The 19,150-nt window shown below is 42.1% G+C and overlaps 1 long non-coding RNA gene across 1 annotated transcript; it reads right to left on the bottom strand.

Annotated features, from left to right (window-relative positions):
• Positions 1 to 12,289: 12,289 nt before the first annotated feature.
• On the bottom strand, positions 12,290 to 15,737 carry LOC125308726. Its single transcript, XR_007195948.1, has 2 exons — positions 15,628 to 15,737; positions 12,290 to 13,129 (listed from the first exon to the last, which is right to left on the bottom strand). It is a non-coding gene; the product is annotated as an uncharacterized LOC125308726 (long non-coding RNA).
• Between the last annotated feature and the right edge of the window lie 3,413 nt (positions 15,738 to 19,150).

Below are 19,150 nucleotides of genomic sequence, written 5' to 3'. Positions count from 1 at the left end.
AATGTACAGTTAGAAGTCGATGCTATTCGTACCCTGGTGTTTATAGTACTGCAAGCTATTTACACCCTGGTGCATGAACTAGCTAATTGTTGCAATCAAAACTTCCGTTTGAGAACCGATTTCTTGTTCAAATTGCGCGCCTTCTCTCCAGAGACATTGGTACACATGCACACTCACTCTGCCAAAACACATCACACAGGATTTGAGCCCTGGTCTCCCGCGTGCCAGTCATTGCCTGAGACCACTGCACTATCTGCTTCCACAAGGAAATGGTGTTTGCAGGTAAACTTATAGTTTATAGTCCTGAACGTCATATTCACGAAATTTCAGTTAGCTAACAAACTGACGGTTGTATGTGTTCACTGAACCAAGATTATAAAAATAAAACACAACTTTTCAATCTAAAACTTAATCTGAACAGATATAGTGCCGAAACCTTTCAGAATTCTTCACTTTCTGCTGACGAAAAAGTGATGCCATGATTTTTGTGCACGTGAGCAACGTCTTTTTGTTATGTCACAGGGTATGAATAGCTCAGCTGTATGGCCAAGGCTATTTGTACCAGGGGTGTAAATACACATTCCGTTTTAATAATCAACGAGTTGCACAGTTTTGAAAACTAACGTTAAGGGTTGTTTTAAGGACATGTTTGTCAGAAAAGTCGAGACAGGACCAATTGTCAAAATGTCGGTGTCTACCACTCTAGTTAATCCAAAACAAACCAGAAAAGGAACTCAAAGTGCTAAATACTGTACCAGAATTATCCTTTGACTCATTGAAGCTGTTTTCGGGAGTTTTGTCCTAGAGTGCCAGCAATCTAGAACATTGTTGGCCACAGCATATTCTGTGTTATAGCTATAAACACATACAATGGCTCGTTTAAAAGGTGAGACTTTAAGCTCTCGGTGGGTGCAAACCGTGTATTTCTACAAGCCTCTGTTCCTGAGAAATCCCAAGCTAAACAGTGGCTAGTTTTCATCAAAATCGCTGTTTTATTCTAGAAATGGAGATATAACGTCTTTCATGAAATATGAAGTGTTGCCTGTTACTTACTTGTGTAAACTTTCCGGGAAGTGATCAGCGAGACCTGGCGAGACTGCCACCTAGTGATAGACCCACGAAAATGGCCTGGTTTTGACCTGATCGCATGCGCCACTGATTCACCCAAAGCAGCAACCGAGTTATGATAAAATGTCCAGATTGTGCGTTTTCATGAGTTTTCAATCGTCATATATTTCATTTCCATTCATCAGAGTTCCCAAAATCACATATAAGGTGTGTTTAGAGTGTCTAGTTTCGTAATTTAAAAAAAAAGCTAAAAACGTAATATTACGTTTTTGGCACTCAATGAGTTAACATGTGGTCCGTTTGCACCTGTCGGTCAACGTAGACAGAAGCTGTGAAACAGGTATTGGAGGCTGCTGAAAAAGTAAGACCATGGCTGAGGTGCTCACAGACTTCTTGGGGTCATGTTGTAACCTAAAATGACTGAGATGTCAGAAATCTTACCCCTGTGTTTCTAGCTTTGTCTCTTTGGTTTCTGAAGGTTTTAATAATTTTACATCTCATACAGTGCTGATCCACTAGCACTTCACGACATTCTGTCGTGTCACACTCCACTCCATTCCGTTTTAAATAAAACAAGATTTCGAAATGGCTTGCATAGCTTGTATATGCTATTAACGTGTTGTATACTGTTAAGTACATGCCTAAAATTGTGGTCCATTTGTGGAAAAACACTTGAGACACCATGTGTATGTCGTGTCGTGCTAGTGGATCAGTACCGTAACGGCTTCTACACACAGTTGCGTGCGTTGCAGTGCTGGAGACTCATCCCATTCACTTTACATGGGCTCACGTCATCCGTTGCCGAACTGAATTTTGGGTCCGTTGCGTCACGTTTCTCCTGTCACTTGCGTTAAGAAGTTCAGCTGTTGCTGCACCGACAGACGGCACCGGCCAAACAGGCCAATCGACGGACGGCACCAACCAATCAAATTACGGTTATACTTAGTCATTTGCATAGATACCGTCGGGAACACCCACTGGCATGCGTTGACGGAACACAACTGTGTGTAGAAGCCGTTAATGACAATGTAGGATGTTGTATCTGCATTGCATTGATGAGCTTTGATTGGCCCAATGAGCCACATAGTCACGTGAGCATGAAACCCCTGTTGGTTAGTTGGCTAGCGATGTTGTGCAATGTTAAATAAAACACCGTCTGAGCCATTCTACAGACAATGTATCTTGTTTTATACTTTGAGAACCCCCACATTTTTGTTTACATCCCTCATTTAGATCAGAAAACAGGATCGGAAATCAGTTTCCGTCCTTTTAATAGAGCCTTGCTCAATTTCCAATAACCTCATACTGATGGAATATCTGCTGGATATCTGTATAACCAGTCAAATAGCAGACTGGAGAAATGTAAGACATGATCAATCCACAATTTGAACGTTAAGTTTTTGTTTGACATAGTGAAGTCCAAACCTCCTGCACATAGCTTTACATACTGTACATATCTGATATGGTTTTCTTATAATAATTTCTTATTCTGTTAACATACAGTGCAACCGGAAAGTTTTCAGACCCTTTCAAGTTTTCCACATTTTGTTATTTTTCAGATTCATCTTCAAATGGATTAAATTCATATATTTTTCTCTCATCAATCTACACACAACACTCCAACACTCCACAAAAAAGCAGGTGTTTGGAGTGTTTCGTACATTTACAAAAAATTAAAGACTGAAATATATTCCATTTACATAAGTATTCAGACCCTTTGTTATGACGCTTGCAATTGAGCTCTGGTGCCACCTACTTCTATCAATGGTCCTTGAGATGCTTCTACAACTTGATTGGAGTCCACCTGTGCCTAAATTAATTCACTGGAATTTATAGGAGAGGCACACATCCCTTTATATAAGGGCTCACAGTTGATGGTGTATGTCAGAGTTAAAACCAAGCCACAAGGGTCGAGAGAATTGTCCGTAGACCTGCGAGACAGGGTTGTGTTAGGGCACAGATCTGGGGAAGGGTACAAGAACATTTTCTGCAGCATTGTAAGTGCCCAAGAGCACGGTAGAGAACGGAAAAGATTGGAACAACAAACAGTCTTCCTAGATCTGGCCGCTCAGCCAAACTGAGTAATCCGAGACAGATGGCCTTGGTCAGACAGGTAACCAAGGACCCAATGGTCACTATGAATGAGATCCAGAGTTCCTTTGAGAGGATGAGAGAAGCGTAAAGATGGAGTAAGATAAATGAATTTATGTGTACACTTAGTGACTGTACACTTATCGGCCTGTAGATGGTGGTGTTGAGCGAAGGGTTATTGGTAGAGGGTGAAGAGAAGAGTCTTACACACACTCTCTATCTCACACACACACACACACACATGCATGCACGCATATACACACACGCACACACTCACATTCTGATTTCCAGTATTGGCATTACGTAGTTTGTCCACCAGATGGCGCAGCAATCTCTGTGGCAAGGGACATTCATTACTCCACTTCTGAAAACCACAATAGATAGCTTATGGTTTCACAGCATTGTGGCTTGTGTATTCATGGTAGGATGATTTTCAGGTGAAATGTGATTCTTATTTCTTCTTAAGCCGAAATAAACCTGAGAATGTTTATCAGACATGCTTTTTACTGCAGGTACTAATCTTTCACCAGCTTGATGTTATATCCATAGGTAAAATAATGTTAACATTTGCATAAGTTGAGTGATGAAGGCTAATTTGATTGTTGGTGTAGTTGTGAAACATAAACGTGGTTATACTTAAATTGATAACAGCACTGTAATTGTTTCTTTCGACTGTCATCCCATTGTGTTCTGACCTACTGACAGGAGCTAAGTAGGTGGCCACAAAACTAATGTTCGCTAATGCATGGGTTGCTGATGGAAGATATAGGAAGACCTGTCTATGACGCACCCTAAACACCAGGCTAGGACATTTCTGCTTGCTAATTAGAGTTTTCTGCTGTTGACTTGCTTGCAGTCCTTGGTGGCCCTGTCAGCTGCTTTGTAAAATGTTACATTAAGACCATAAAAAGTCTAAACGAAATAAATGTGAGCAACTTCAACTTTCATTTCCAAACACTCACTAGACTATGTGCAGTGCCAAGTTTGACGTTGTTTGGATTAGTAGGCCTAGGCCTAATGCATGTATCGTTAAATATATCAGTAAAAGCAACACAAATTGTCTCTCTCCGCTCTACTACCCCCAGTGTGTGGGACCAGAGACTGAGGGGGTAGCAGAGTTTTGGCAGCCGTAGTATTGAAAAATGCTACATATTTGGATGATTTATTATCATGTCCGACATCAACAATTAAAGTGTAAGTTCAGTGTAAACTGACCCCTAGTCTTGTTGTTCAAGCTGATCACATGCAGCCCATAGAAAAAAGACTGAGACAATTTGGGACAACATGGGCCAAGTTATGGACAGGCAGCTTAAAGCAGACCCATGGGCCAAGTTATGGACAGGCAGCTTAAAGCAGACCCATGGGCCAAGTTATGGACAGGCAGACCCATGGGGCAGTGGGGAGTTACTTTCAGTTTCAGTTTTGATGCCCCATTGGGTCTGCTTTAAGCTGCCTGCCACTTTAAGGCTCCCTGTATGCAGTTTGCTTGCATAAAATGATTCCGAGGATTTTGCAACAACACGCCAACAAGGACGGGTATGCAGTGTCTATTCAAAACGACAGAAAAATGATGTGCAATAAACTGAATTGGAATAGCCTAGGCCATTTTGGACTTGAGACTTTGAATAAACAAATTCCGACTGCAAGGTCCCAAATTAAAACGAGCGATAAATGGTCCTGAATTTAAGGATGTTTCAGAATGGCACACAGCTACAGACAAGAAGTGACAGACAGAGCGAGATGTCACTTATGCTGCCTACCAGAGACTGTTTTGAAGGCACATCGTTGCAAACTTCATGATGATGCATCATTCCACAAAATGGTTTGTCTTCTGTATCATAAAGTTATTCAATAGGCTTAACAACAAACATAGCCTTAACTCAAAATTGCTGTTAGGCTTATCATTTTGATCTGTAAAAATGTCACATGCAGCTATGCCTAAATTCTACTCACTGCACATTTATTAAAGGCTAATGTATTATAATATAATATTCAATGTTCATTATTGAATGCTTAGCTGAAATTATGCTTTTCCATATCATCTTATTTTTAAAGCATGCCTACCTACAGGCATGCAATTGGACTATGGGTTTTCCACAGGAAAATGTTTGAATGGGCACTGCAAGTATAAACTGCTCACAATGTAGTTTATGGCAATGTGGTTATCACAGAACAAAGACCTACTTTATTCTTATTCTTTCTAGTTTCAAATACATAATGCCCCACCTTGATTAGAACATTTTTACATGTTAAAATTTGTATTAAAAATGACTATATTGGCCAATATATCGGTTATCAGTTTTTGAATAACTCAAATATTGAAATCGGTACATTATCAGCCTTCAAAATCCCATTTTGGTCAGGCTCTATAGGAGATGGAGACAAATTGACATACACACACCAAATGCACACACACACACATCCACATCCACACAATTAGACACACACGCACACACACACATACACATGTGCAAGCACACAGGCACACACATACAAGCATACACAAAAGTTGCAAGAGTAGGGGGTGGAGTAGGAGATGGAGACACATTGACAAGCGTGACAAGCAGGAGAGGATGAACAGGACAGAGCGTGACAAGCAGGAGAGGATGAACAGGACAGAGCGTGACAAGCAGGAGAGGATGAACAGGACAGAGCGGTGGCCATATTTTCTACCGCTCTGTGGTACATCTAGTTGCTATGGACATTGTTTTGGGGGGGGTATCTTACATAAGCATGTTAGTGTTTAGGGGTGTGTCTTACATAGGCATGTTCGTTTTTCACAGTATTTCATTGGTTGATAACAATTCAGGGGGGTGTAACATAAAGATATAAAAAGTAACTTTTAATAACTTTTGCACCAAAGAGAGGAAAGCCATGACTTTCGTAAACTTTTTTCATAAACCGAGTGATGCTGTGGAATACCAATGGATGTTAAGCGATGGTCGCATAGGAGGCTATGTTTTTGACAAAGAAGAATACAGTGTGAAGCTATGTTTTGGCTTTGCCGGATTTAGTATTTTCAGATGACATGCAACACATCTCATTTTGTGAGACCGATTGGATAATGTTTAGGGACATTTGGAGTGATCTTTAACTAGTGTTAGTGGATATTTCTCCTCCACAGTGTACGGAAACCTAATTTTGAGAAAACATCCTTTAAAGATTATAGTGAAAGGGAATACACATTTTTCAGCAGAAACTACTATTAACAGACAAGTCATTGATATTGAAATCTGTTAATAGACAATGTACCCAAAACCACAACTCAAGAGACAGATGTAAGAGAAGGCCCCGTAGGCACTTTAATATACAAAATAGGAGGTACAGTTAAGAACAAAATTATATATACCCCATGGCAAATATTGATTTAATGTTCTTAATGTTCTTTTCTCTTGACCAATGTGTTTGTTCTGACTGAAAATGACACCGCCACATGTCAAAAGGTTGTAAGACAATGTGGTAGAAACATGGAATCAAAATAAGCATTTTTATCTTTTTTGTAACATTTTTATGAAAAATATATATTATATACTCTTGATCCTGTGAGGGAAATTTGGTCTCTGCATTTATCCCAATACGTGAATTAGTGAAACACACTCAGCACACAGTGAACACACAGTGAGGTGAAGCACACACTAATCCCGACGCAGTGAGCTGCCTGCTACAGCGGCGCTCGGGGAGCAGCAGGGCTCTCAAGTTTTGAAGTTTGCAAGGAGTGAGACTTTGTTTCTCAGGGGGGAGGGGGCGTGGCATTGGCACAGTGTCACGCCCCCTCCCCCCTGATCGAAGTACATGAAAATCCTATGTCTGCTTGAACTACTCGTGGCGCCACGCCCCCTCCCCCCGATCAACAGACCCACCCTCCCCATAACCCATCGACCCAGCTTCATGAGAGAGCACAAATTCCATTATTTCAAACACACTGTTTTATTTATTCTAGAACCCTATAGTACATAATAATAAATAATAACATAAATTATAATAATAATTTCACCCAAATGGGCCCTTTGAACAGCAGTGGCTCATTCTGCTCTAAACAAACAAAACAACCAAATGAGAAAAAGCACATTTAGCCCCAAAATGGTCTTTTGAACAGTAGTGGTTCTGTCCGTGTGTGTGTTTATGAGTGATGTTGTGTGTTGTAAGTGTTTGTGGCAGATTTTGATGCCTTGATGACTGATGCTGGGGGCTCCCATTTAAAGCACGGTGGTTCAATGTCAGCCATTTTCACAGTCATGAGGCCATCCTTAAAAATATTCTTGTTTGCAGTAACAGCCAAAAAAAAAAAAAAAAAAAAAAAAATGGGTCAGTGGTTAGGTCAATATTTTTTTTTTTTTTTTTTCAAGATTCAAAGTAAAAAAAAAAAGTACAATTTTGGTCATGGTGATACGTAGGTATGAATTTAAACAAATGTGCATATTGTGACGTAACTGACTGGGTCCTCAACCCGTGCCTTCAGGCGCATCACTACAAGCCTCAATCTGATGCAGGTTATGTAGACCAGCCTTTCTCAAACTTCTTTGACCTGAGGCCCAGTCATGGCAGACTTTGGGGTCATAGGGCTCATCTACACGTACCCAACCCCACTCCCTCCAAATCAAATTGTCATTATCATTATCACAATCATTATTATGCCTATATTGTTATACATGCACTTTCACTTAAATGGTTTGCGACATGCACATCAGAGGACTGCTTTACTAATGTAAAATATAATTAGTTTCATTGCTTTTGCATGGTTGCATGATGCTTGCATAAGAAAAGAAATACTTCTCAAAACAGCAACAATTATATGGGTGCTATTGTTTTGGGATGTTTCCCTCATGCAAGCATCATACATTGGTATGGAGAAAAAAAAATACATGTTTTTTAATTAAGTTTAATTTGAATGCCTGAAGGATTCAGGAAACACAATACCAGCTTTTTTGGCGAGCAGATAGGCGTAGATCACTGATCTGTTGATCTTTAACAGATAGAAATAAGGCTACAATAGCTTTTGGCCACGTTATATTCAAATTTGACTATACAATACTCAGTGCTATACAGTGTAGGCCTATTATACAGTCTCTGCTCTGTTTCTATGGAAGTTCCAAAAATTAACGTTGTTGTCAAGTGTCGTTAAACAATTAAATAGCATTCAGCATTTAATAACAGGTTGAAGCGGAGCTCTGATCCCAAACGTTATCGATTAGTTTCGCTTTCTCTCGCGCAGGCGCCTGCATTGAATGAACGCGCATACCACCACTTTATTGTATGGCTCCAATGACATCGATAGCAGAAACGTTTGTTTTCTTTTTTTGTCGGTCCGCGGTATCTTGATCAACTGCGCAGCAAATTATCAGACGAAGCACCGGGCCTAATTTCACTTCACGACTCCGCGGACCAGCAGTCTCCACATCAAAACAAAACTTCCTGATTGGTTGAGAAATCCTATTTTCTGCTTGGCCGATAGGTTAGTAACTAAACAGCAGCTCTCTGAGCTGAATGAGCGCACAGACAGCAACGTTGTGACACGTTTGTAAAATATAGCCCTTATAAATGTCTGTGCGGTAAAGTTAATAATTTCTCGGAGTGAGAAATGCCATGTGTGGCGTGTGAAGTCATTGAAATGCGTGTGTCTCACGCTCAATGCGTGAGGCTTGAGAGGTCTGGGGAGCAGTGAGCACTTCAGCCGTTCCTAGTCGGGGTTCAAACCGGCAACCCTCCGGTTACAAGTCTGAAGCGCTAACCAGTAGGGCGGGCGAGAGAGTCTTCATTTGCCCTGTAATGAGTCATTTAACCATATACCGACTTACGAAGATGAGTAATTAACACAAAAACGTTGCCTGGGGTCCCTTTAAATAATCAATGGAAACATGTTTATTTGCCATCAAAGCTTTAAAATGGTAATACCTACCAAGCCTCTCCATGAAGGTGTAGCCAGTTTTTGATAACGCTGTGTGCTGGCCATGAGAGAGGACTTTATGTTTTGTATTGAATGTTTTTCTTTCCACTAGTACGATGTCATTAAACCACACAATGATCCAAAACATACAGCCAAACAAGGCAATAAATGGTTAACCAAGAACAATATCAACATTTTAGAGTAGCCCAGCCAGAGTCCAGACCTCAATCTGTAAATAAAGTGAGCACAAGGCCAGAGTGATGGCAAATAATCGTTCCTGACTCAAAACCCTGATTGCTGTTAAAGGAGAATTCCGGTGTGATATTGACCTAAAGTGTATTGAAACATGATACCGAGTGTGAACGTATGTCTCATAGCCCATCTCGGCTTGTCCCCTGCACTCCAAAATCTGGCGCTAGTTAGCCGATGCTACCAACAGCTTTTTCAATAGTGGTGCTTCGGCATCGGGCTAGCCATGCAAATAAATCACTGTTTTACACCCATTTACGAGGCTCAATGTATCTCCACACTTCATTGGTAGACTTCCGAGGGCCCTGACATTTAAAACGAGACATTGAGAACTTTGAAAAAGCACTGGTAGTTTACTTACAAGATGATTTATACAGACAGTATCTTCACAAAGTTTAGCTTTTGAAGCCATCTTGAATTTAGTCCGCGATAAAATTAAACAACGAGTAAGAATGAACTGGTATGATAAAGGGATCAGATTCCAAAAATAATTCAGTGGAAATGCATGGATTCCAGTTTCTTCCAGTAGCAGCAACTGGAATCCATGCATTTCCACTGAATTATTTTTGGAATCTGATCCCTTATAGCTGTTCATTCTTACCGCTGTTCTTCGATTTATCGTGACTAAATTCAAGATGGCTGCAAACGCTAAACTTTGTGAAGATACTGTCTGTATAAATCGCCTCGTAAGTAAACTACCAGTGCTTTTTCAAAGTTCTCAATGTCTCGCTTTTAAATGTCAGGGCCCTCGAAAGTCTACCAATGAAGTGTGGAGATACATTGAGCCTCGTAAATGGATGTAAAACAGTGATTTATTTGCATGGTTAGCCCGATGCCAAGCACCACTATTGAAAAAGCTGTTGGTAGCATCGGCTAACTAGCGCCAGATTTTGGAGTGCAGGGGACAAGCCGAGATGGGCTATGAGACATACGTTCACACTCAGTATCATGTTTCAATACACTTTAGGTCAATATCACACCGGAATTCTCCTTTAAAAAGGTGCATTCTAGAATCATGGAGACATGAGAGGCTTGGTAGGCATTATACGAATCATTTTGAGAGCTGTGAATGCAAATAAAGATGTTTCCATTGATTACTTAAAAAGGATGAATAATTTTGGACATGCCATACCCTGTTGTACTCGTTGTACACTCATGACTGTATGGCAACTCACACCTCAGACACCATCATTAAGTTTGCTGATGACACCACCATAATCAGCTGTATCACGAGTGATGATGAGTCTGCTTACAGAGCAGAGGTGGCAACCTGGTGCCAAGACAACAACCTGCTGCAACAACCTGATGTAACCATCCACTGTGGCACAGCCGTAAAATCCACTTTAATAATAGTGCAAAGGGCAATGTGAAGGCTGAACAACTGCATTATCAAGAGTGCTGAAGGGAGAGCTGTGTTAAGCACACTAGGCTCGTTTTTACGTTGTGATAACATGAGTGAGATAGGAGGAAGGTTTAACAAAAAAAAAATAATTTAGTCATTAAATATTGTTATTACATTGGGGGGGGGGCTTTGATCTGACAGGACAGTCGAGAGAGTGACAGGAAGCATGTTGGGAGAGAGGAGAGACTGGAATTGGGAAATGATCCCTGGGTCGGACTCATCTGGGGGTGGTACAGGTGCTGTAACATTTGGTTTGCTTGTGTTTAGTATGTACTATGACTGACTGTGCCTGTATAGTTGTATTCGAGTTTACAATAAAAAAAATGGTAGCAGTGGTGCATTTTGTACAGTTACCTCAATGTTTTTTTTTTAAGTATATGTTTGGCCTTTTTATGCCTTTAATCAGATAGGATAATGGAGAATGACAGAAAGTGAATGGGAGAGAGAGCAGGGGTGGGATCCGGAAAGGACCACGGGGCGGGAATCGAACCAGGGTCGCCGGTGTATAGTGCAGGTGCCCCAGCCAGTTACGCCACAGCTGGGGCCATCTTTAAATAAATGTTAAAGTTGTCCTCAGTCCTGGTGAGGGAGAAAGACATTGTTGATATTGCCAACCATCCCTCCCTCCCAACCGCCAAACAAATTTAATACACCTGTTCAGAGCCGGACAGTAACGGAGAACATTTACTTGAGTACAGTTTTGAAGGATCTGTACTTTACTTGAGTATCATTTTTGGGGAGTACTCATGACTTTACTCAAGTACATTTGAGGGGCAAATATTGTACTCTTTACTCCACTACATTTCTATCCATAACCGTGAGTACCCGTTACTTCTTCTAAAAAAAAAAGGAAAAAAGAAAAATCTCGGAAACCCTCAATTTGTTGTTTCCCTCTCAAACGTGATTGGATTGTGCAGCCGCCACTGATTTTCCGCCAAAGTCAACTCCATGGTCAGATTTAGATAAGAGAGGAAGCCATGGACGAAACAATGGATGAAGACGCAGCAGGTCCATCCCGGGAATTGTGCCAACCCGTGGCCCCACCTCGCCAGATTATTTCAATAGTCTGGCGAGACTATTTCAAGTTAATGATAGTTTTCGCTTCAAGTGTTTCAATTACAAAATAGTGTTTTGTATTTGAAATACGTATTTTAAATACATGTATTAGAAATACTACCCATTCCTGGCAACATGGTAAAAAGATGAAAATGACCTGATTTTACTTTCAATTCCTTTTACATTCTCCAAGGTATTAACGTTTTAAAAGCAAGTACTTCAGTACTTTTACTTAAGTAGACATCTGACTGTTGTACTTTTACTTGTACTTGAGTAAAATTTAGCAAAGCGTATCTGTACTTTTACTCAAGTAATGAAGCTGTGTACTCTGTCCGCCTCTGCACCTGTTACAGCCCTAGTGTTTGCCTGCCTTTCCGTGTTTGTCAGTCTCTCTCTGTTTTGTAGGGTGGAGCTAAGGCTTACCTGGCTGGAGTTCAGCGCTCCCTCTCTCCTTCCCAGCATGCATCACTCTTTGGCTTTCTTTGGGTTATATCATCAGATTTACACTACAATTTTATTTCTTACCAGCACACGTATCCTGTATTTCACCTGCCAGTATCTTTATTTGCTTAATACCGGTATGTATATTAGGAGGGCACTGTAGCACAACAGGGTTAACATAGATTCTATGAGTTTATACATTTTAAACTCGTTTTTACATAGATTAAATGAGTTTATACATTTTAAATGTGTGTTTATAGTCGGAGGACTTGGTGATTGTTCACTTGATTTTAAGTTCAAAATCCTTAATAAAAACAAAGATATTATAAAATATATAAATCGACACGCCATTGTCTACAATGATTTGTGAAGTCTCTGAGTTCACCGTATCTCCACTCAGCACCAGACTCTCTGACCTCATGTGCATCCACCAGTCCATTCAGTGTGTGCGCTCAAAAGAACGCTGAACACTGACTGCACTCTTTTCTTTTCAGCGCGGCCTGTGATTGTTGCCCTGCTCATCCACCCAAATGTTTGCCCCGTATTTCTGCCACTTAAAGTTGTAGTCTCTGGTCACAATAAAGGACCTGTTGGTTTGGATTTCTTTATTTTCAACTATTTTCTTCACATATTCATCCCTGGAGCTGTCGTTCTCCACATAGACGCTGACGTAAATTGGCCCAACCATGTCAAGTTTTGCGAAATTGTCTTTAGGAATCCATTCATAGCCGACACGGGAATCGGGTTCAAACTTCAACTTAGCACTGCCATCCCCCCTGTTTGAAAGCGTCACCACCGCTTCAGTCAGCCTCATGTTATCCGTGCTGTAGTACAACCGGATGGGAGCACCGGAGGCGTTGGCCACATGGGTGATGGTGCTTCCGTGAAGGATGGTCTTCCCCAATTTGCTCCACATTGTTGATTTCAGAGTGAAAGACCTGTGGGGCAAATGTGAAAGAGGCAGTGATGCTGTGCAAATTCCCAATGTACATACATACAACTGCAGAACTTACAATGAATTGCCAAAAAGGGCACCTTTTTTTGTGAATTAAATTGAATCAATTTGTTTTCATATTGAATCAATAAAATGTCAAACAAACAATAGCAATGCTATGGGAATGACAAAGACGGCGTAGGGAAGGGGTCTTATCAGTTGCCCAGTGGCCAGGCTACATAGGGGTCTTATCAGTTGCCCAGTGGCCAGGCTGCATAGGGGTCAAGGTGGGCCAGTGGCCAGGCTGCATAGGGGTCAAGGTGGGCCAGTGGCCAGGCTGCATAGGGGTCAAGGTGGCCCAGTGGCCAGGCTGCATAGGGGTCAGGGTGGGCCAGTGGCCAGGCTGCATAGGGGTCAAGGTGGCCCAGTGGCCAGGCTGCATAGGGGTCGGCTGGCCAGTGGCCAGGCTGCATAGGGGTCCAAAGGTGGCCCAGTGGCCAGGCTGCATAGGGGTCAAGGTGGGCCAGTGGCCAGGCTGCATAGGGGTCAAGGTGGGCCAGTGGCCAGGCTGCATAGGGGTCCGGGGGTGGCCCAGTGGCCAGGCTGCATAGGGGTCAGGGGTGGGCCCGGTGGCCGGGCTACATAGGTGGGCCAGTGGCCCGAGGGCTGCATAGGGGTCCCAGTGGCCAGGCTACATAGGGGGATCAAGGTGGGCCAGTGGGGCTAGGGGGTCAAGGTGGGCTGAGTGGCCAGGCTGGGCCAGTGGCCAGGCTGCATAGGGGTCAAGGTGGCCCAGTGGCCAGGCTGCATAGGGGTCAAGGTGGGCCAGTGGCCAGGCTGCATAGGGGTCAAGGTGGCCCAGTGGCCAGGCTGCATAGGGGTCAGGGTGGGCCAGTGGCCAGGCTGCATAGGGGTCAGGGTGGGCCAGTGGCCAGGCTACATAGGGGTCGAGGTGGGCCAGTGGCCAGGCTACATAGGGGTCGAGGTGGGCCAGTGACCAGGCTACATAGGGGTCAAGGTGGGCCAGTGGGGAAGGGTCAAGGTGGGCTAGTGGCGACCAGATTGCAAACTCAACATGGTCAGATGTTACCTTGACAATGAAAATCTTCAAAAACATTTCTATCTACTCTTTCACATTGGACTACTTCGACAACTTTTTTCTGCCAACCAACTTTTTCAAATATGTTTGAAACTACAACTACATGTCCATATCCATTCTACCATTTCTTGGCAAAATGTGACCCAACGACTGGTTTCGCCTTGCAGTTTATGGCCTTGCAGTTTATGGCCGTTCATGTGAGCACAATAACGTACATTTTACCAAAGCGACTGATTTCTCCTTGCAGGGTCACAAATGAGTCTTTAATCAACTAACCATCTTCTTACCAACAAATGGTTTATTTGATAACTTTCTCACAGGTTTCCATACCAAACATAGCACTGATTAAATGGCATACCTCAATATGTAGCCAAAACCCAGTCTTAGGGCTCTATTAGTGATCTGAAACACACACTCTGAAACAAGATAGTTTAAATATGTTTAGGGAGGAGTCAGTCCAAACTCACTATCTTGACGGTGTAATAAAAACAGCAGGAGCATTGTTCAAAAGGGTTGTTCTTATCACTCTTAATCAGTCATGAGTGTGTTTAGGGCGTAACATCAAGCTCTCCCATCTCCCCCACACACACACTCACACACACAAATTAAAAGACTAATTGTGTGACAGTGCAATTTCTTCTGTGTGGTAGATATCTAGGGCCTATGAGTGTATGAATATTTATAGTTGCTTGATATATTAATGTAGCCTACACTACTTCACAAAAGACCACCCATTTTAAAATGTCTCACCTCTGGGACTTACACCACTGATTTACAAAAAATAACTGCAGTTGTACTGTAGTTATACTACAGTAGTAATTGCATGTCCAAAATGCTGCATTTCTGCAGTAAAGTACAGTATGCTGTGCTATGCCATACAATGCCGTTTTTTGTGTCCAAACTACTACATTTCCTGAATAAAAACTGGAAATATTTCCTCCAATTGTAGGGGTCATAGCTTAGGTTCACATAACCACTAGGCCCATTGCATCTTTTGAAAAAGGGCTGTCTATTTTGTAAATCCTTCTATGCAAAAAACAAAGCTTTTCCCCTTTAGGCCCTTTGAGAATCTTGAAACATGTTGCATATTCATCTTATCTCTGAAACACATCTTAACGTTATCTTAAAATATTTCGATGAGCCATGGTCAGATTCAGATTCATTAGGGCAGCAATGAAACCACCTAGCTGACAGCAAACACATCAGTATCTCAATTGCAGAGCACATTTTTGTATGGGTATTCCCAGGCTAATGAAACTTCAATTACAAATCTAACATCACATTTGGAATTAGAGAAGCCAAAGTCTTCGTTAAAAACGATTTGTGTTAAAGCTGTTTTGGTAACACTGTTAACTTACTCAAGACAAAAATGTTTTCAAAGAAATGTTGAATGAATTACTTACCAAGGACAAAAGGCAAACTTTTCAAAATATTTCAGATGAAGAGTAGGCAACTTGCTGAGCTAAAAAAGCTAAAGGAGCAACAAGTTCAGCTCGCAAACCGAAACCGAGCTATGTTTAATCTAAACGTGAACGTGAACTCCTGACGAACGGAAGTCATCATTCATATCGAGAGCCAGCGCCTCCCGGTGGCAAGCAGTGTTGTGACATCGGCGTCACGTTTTGGAGAAGCCCCTGGCTTCAAGTACCCCTGGCGGCAGCTTGCAGATCAATGTGGGGCGGAGTGCAACGTTGAGCTCAGCCCACCTTCAGCACGTCTTCTCACGCTGACCATGTCCATATCGGGCCTGCCTGGTTTCCTACTGCCCAAGTTACATATTTCTCAACATAATCTCTAGGAAGAATGCTTAAATCTATAAAAGCGTATCCTCAACTTCATAGATTTAACATTTACATTTAGCCATGTAACAGGAAATATATAATGAATACATTTGATAATCTCTTGAAAATAAAGTCTATAACATTAATTTACTGACAGGACACTCCACTTAACATGCCACCTTCTCATCCGCTCAATTCACAATGTGCAGTTTCCTCAACAGAAGACCAGGCTGCAAAAATAGCTCTGTTAACACCAGTCATCATCACCAACGCTGGAGCCCCTCAGGATGCTGCCCTCAGTCCCCTACACCCACAAAAGACAAACAAGCAAATGTCCAGCCACACTAGACTACTCAACAGCAACTCTGCTGCATATCATCACTCACTGTCACACTTTTAACAGTGGTACTACACACAGTCTGCATGCAGAGTGTGTACGTGTTTTCCCAATGAAATATATTCTGCATAAGAACACAATGTGGCTGCTGTGTAAAGGGGAAAGCTTCTCACAGTATTGTATGATTCACCTGTAAGCATATACATAGTCAAAGTGGCCCCTCATTGAAACAAGGCTAAGACATGGATACAAGGATACAGGGATACAAGGAAGTTTATTGTCACATGCATATAGTTACTGGAAGTAAGAAATGCAGTGAAATTATGTCTGGTGTCAGCCTATTTGTGCATTTATGGGGGGGCAAGGGCTGCATAAGAAAGGTGGGGGAGGATTGGGATTGGGGGGGGGGGCACCAACAAGGAGCACCCAAGAGCAACAGGGGCAAGGAAAAACTCCCTTACCAAGGAAGAAACCTTGGGCAGATCCACGGCTCAAGGGGGGCTAACCCAACTGCCAGGGTCTTGGTGTGTGTGTTGGGGGGATGACAGGGGAGATGGGATAGTGTGCTGTGTATGTGGGGAGAGGGCAGTGTGCAATATGTGTGTTGGAGAAGCTTCCTCATGAGACAATGTGCTGTGTATTGGGGGGGGAGGGGCAGTGTGCTGTATGTTGGGGATGTGTGTTGGAGAAGCTTCCTGATGAAATAATGTGCAGAAAGGCTAGGCAATTAAGGACATGGGTAGATGGAGGAGAAATAAAAAGATCTATGGAGAATAAAAAGAAAATAAATAAAAAGATCTATGGAGATGTGCAAAAGTTGGAGAAAGTCAGATTTGTGTGTGTGTGTTTTGATGTGTGATGAAATAAGAAAATAAATAAAAGGTCTGTAGCATATTAGGGAGAGGGATGTAAAAGTGCTAAAAGTCTTGTATGGCTCTTGATATATAATTTTAAATATATGCAGGAAATATTGTAATTCCTAATATGGGTTGGGGATTTCACACAGCCAAAAACCAAGCCTATTTATAGTAAAACAAATAATATTTAGTATATAAAGATATATACGTAAATAATGTATATAAATATATACATTAATATGTTTCTCTCAACATTTTAGGAATTTTTCAAACATGAAAATTAATGAAAACAGGAGTCCAATGTATTGCGTCCTACTTTAATAATCCATCAGTGTTATTCATTCAGTCATTTGTAGTTTATTATTCATGCTGTACTCTTTCTTTTACATTTTAAAGTTAAAATACATTTAGCATTTCCTATCAAGTCCAAATTTGGTCCCTTGTACTTTTTGTGCTGAGACTCTAGTCATGTCTGAAGCCTTTCTCGTCCTCCCAAATGTTTCCCCCATATTTCTGCCACTTGAAGTCATGGTGTTTCGTCACAATAAAGGATCTGTTGTTAGGGATTGTCAAATTTTCTATGATTTTCTTTGCACATTCACCATCTCTGCTGCAGGTCTCCACAAAGATGCTGACATAAAAGGGCCCTTTTTTTTCGAGTCTGAAGTATTTTTTTGGCCGGATGGGTATGTGGTCAGCCTGAGCATTGGCATTGAAAATCAGCTTCTCGTGGTCAGAGCTCTGGATCACAATATCTTCCATACTACCCTCGTTGTAGTACACTCGGATGGGCATCTCGGAGGCGTTGGCCATATGGGTGATCTTGCTCCCAAAGAACTGCAGTATTGCCAGGATGTCTATAGGACCCTTGCCTGGGAGGGAAGTATATCTCAATTTTGACTAAAAATAAGCTTCCCTTGTGTTAGTAGGAAAGCCTATTAAATTCATGCAGTGAGTATAGGCCTACTTATGCCTATGTGTTTGGATGTTGCTGGATAGTGGCTGCTACAACAATTGAGGGAGAGAGTGCTGGAGGAGGAGGAGGAGGAGGAGAAGGTCGAAGAGAGGGAGAAGAGAGGGGAGAAAGAGCACAGGCTGGGCAGTCCAGTACCAGGCAGGGGGAGGAGGAGGAGGAGAGAGACAGGCAAGAAACAGATGAGGACATGATGGGGGCTAGACGTAAAACTATTCAGAGTATGGAGGAGGACGTCTGTGACCTAGGGGAGATATGTGATGGTCCAAATCAGGCTAGCGATTTATTTTATATTGCGCGCACAGTTAATTAAAATTTTTTTTTAATGTATTGGGAGTTGGGGGCCTGTGCCCCAGCAAAGCTGTAGGTCTAGAATCGCCCCTGGCATTTGCCCGGTTGTTACCAGTCCGAGCCTGATACAACTGAAAATAGAGGACTACTATCTCAAGCCAAACCTGCAGGGCAGTCAGGTTGGATTTAGGCGCCTCTGCCGGTGTGTACACACAGTTAGACCAAAAGCTGTGCTTGCCAGAGATATAAGAGATACGGGATCTAGCGTTAGCCTTCCATCTGACAGGTCACTCCACTTAACATGCCACCTCTTCTCATCCGCTCAATTCACAATGTGCAGTTTCCTCAGCAGAATACCAAGCTGCAGAAATAACTCTGTTTTACATTAGTCATCACCACCAACACTGGAGCCCCTCAGGGTGCTTCCCTCAGTCCCCTGTACGCCTACAACTAGACTACTCAACGGTTGTACAGTATGGAAATAAAGTTTGGAATGCTCAGCATGGTATTGCCCACATGTGGAGGAGTCTGAGGCATTCCACATTACTGAGACAAAGATCTGTGGAGCAAGTGTGAAAGAGACAGATTCTTTATGATATTATAGATTGAGAATATATGTCATGCTTCCAATTAATTGCAATTATATAGCATAGCCCACTGTACAACAATGGCATCTTGGCACTCAAC

This window comes from Alosa alosa, chromosome 15, assembly GCF_017589495.1.
Source record: "Alosa alosa isolate M-15738 ecotype Scorff River chromosome 15, AALO_Geno_1.1, whole genome shotgun sequence".
Taxonomy (NCBI): Eukaryota; Metazoa; Chordata; class Actinopteri; order Clupeiformes; family Clupeidae; genus Alosa; species Alosa alosa.
This window is presented reverse-complemented; position numbering and strand designations above follow the sequence as displayed.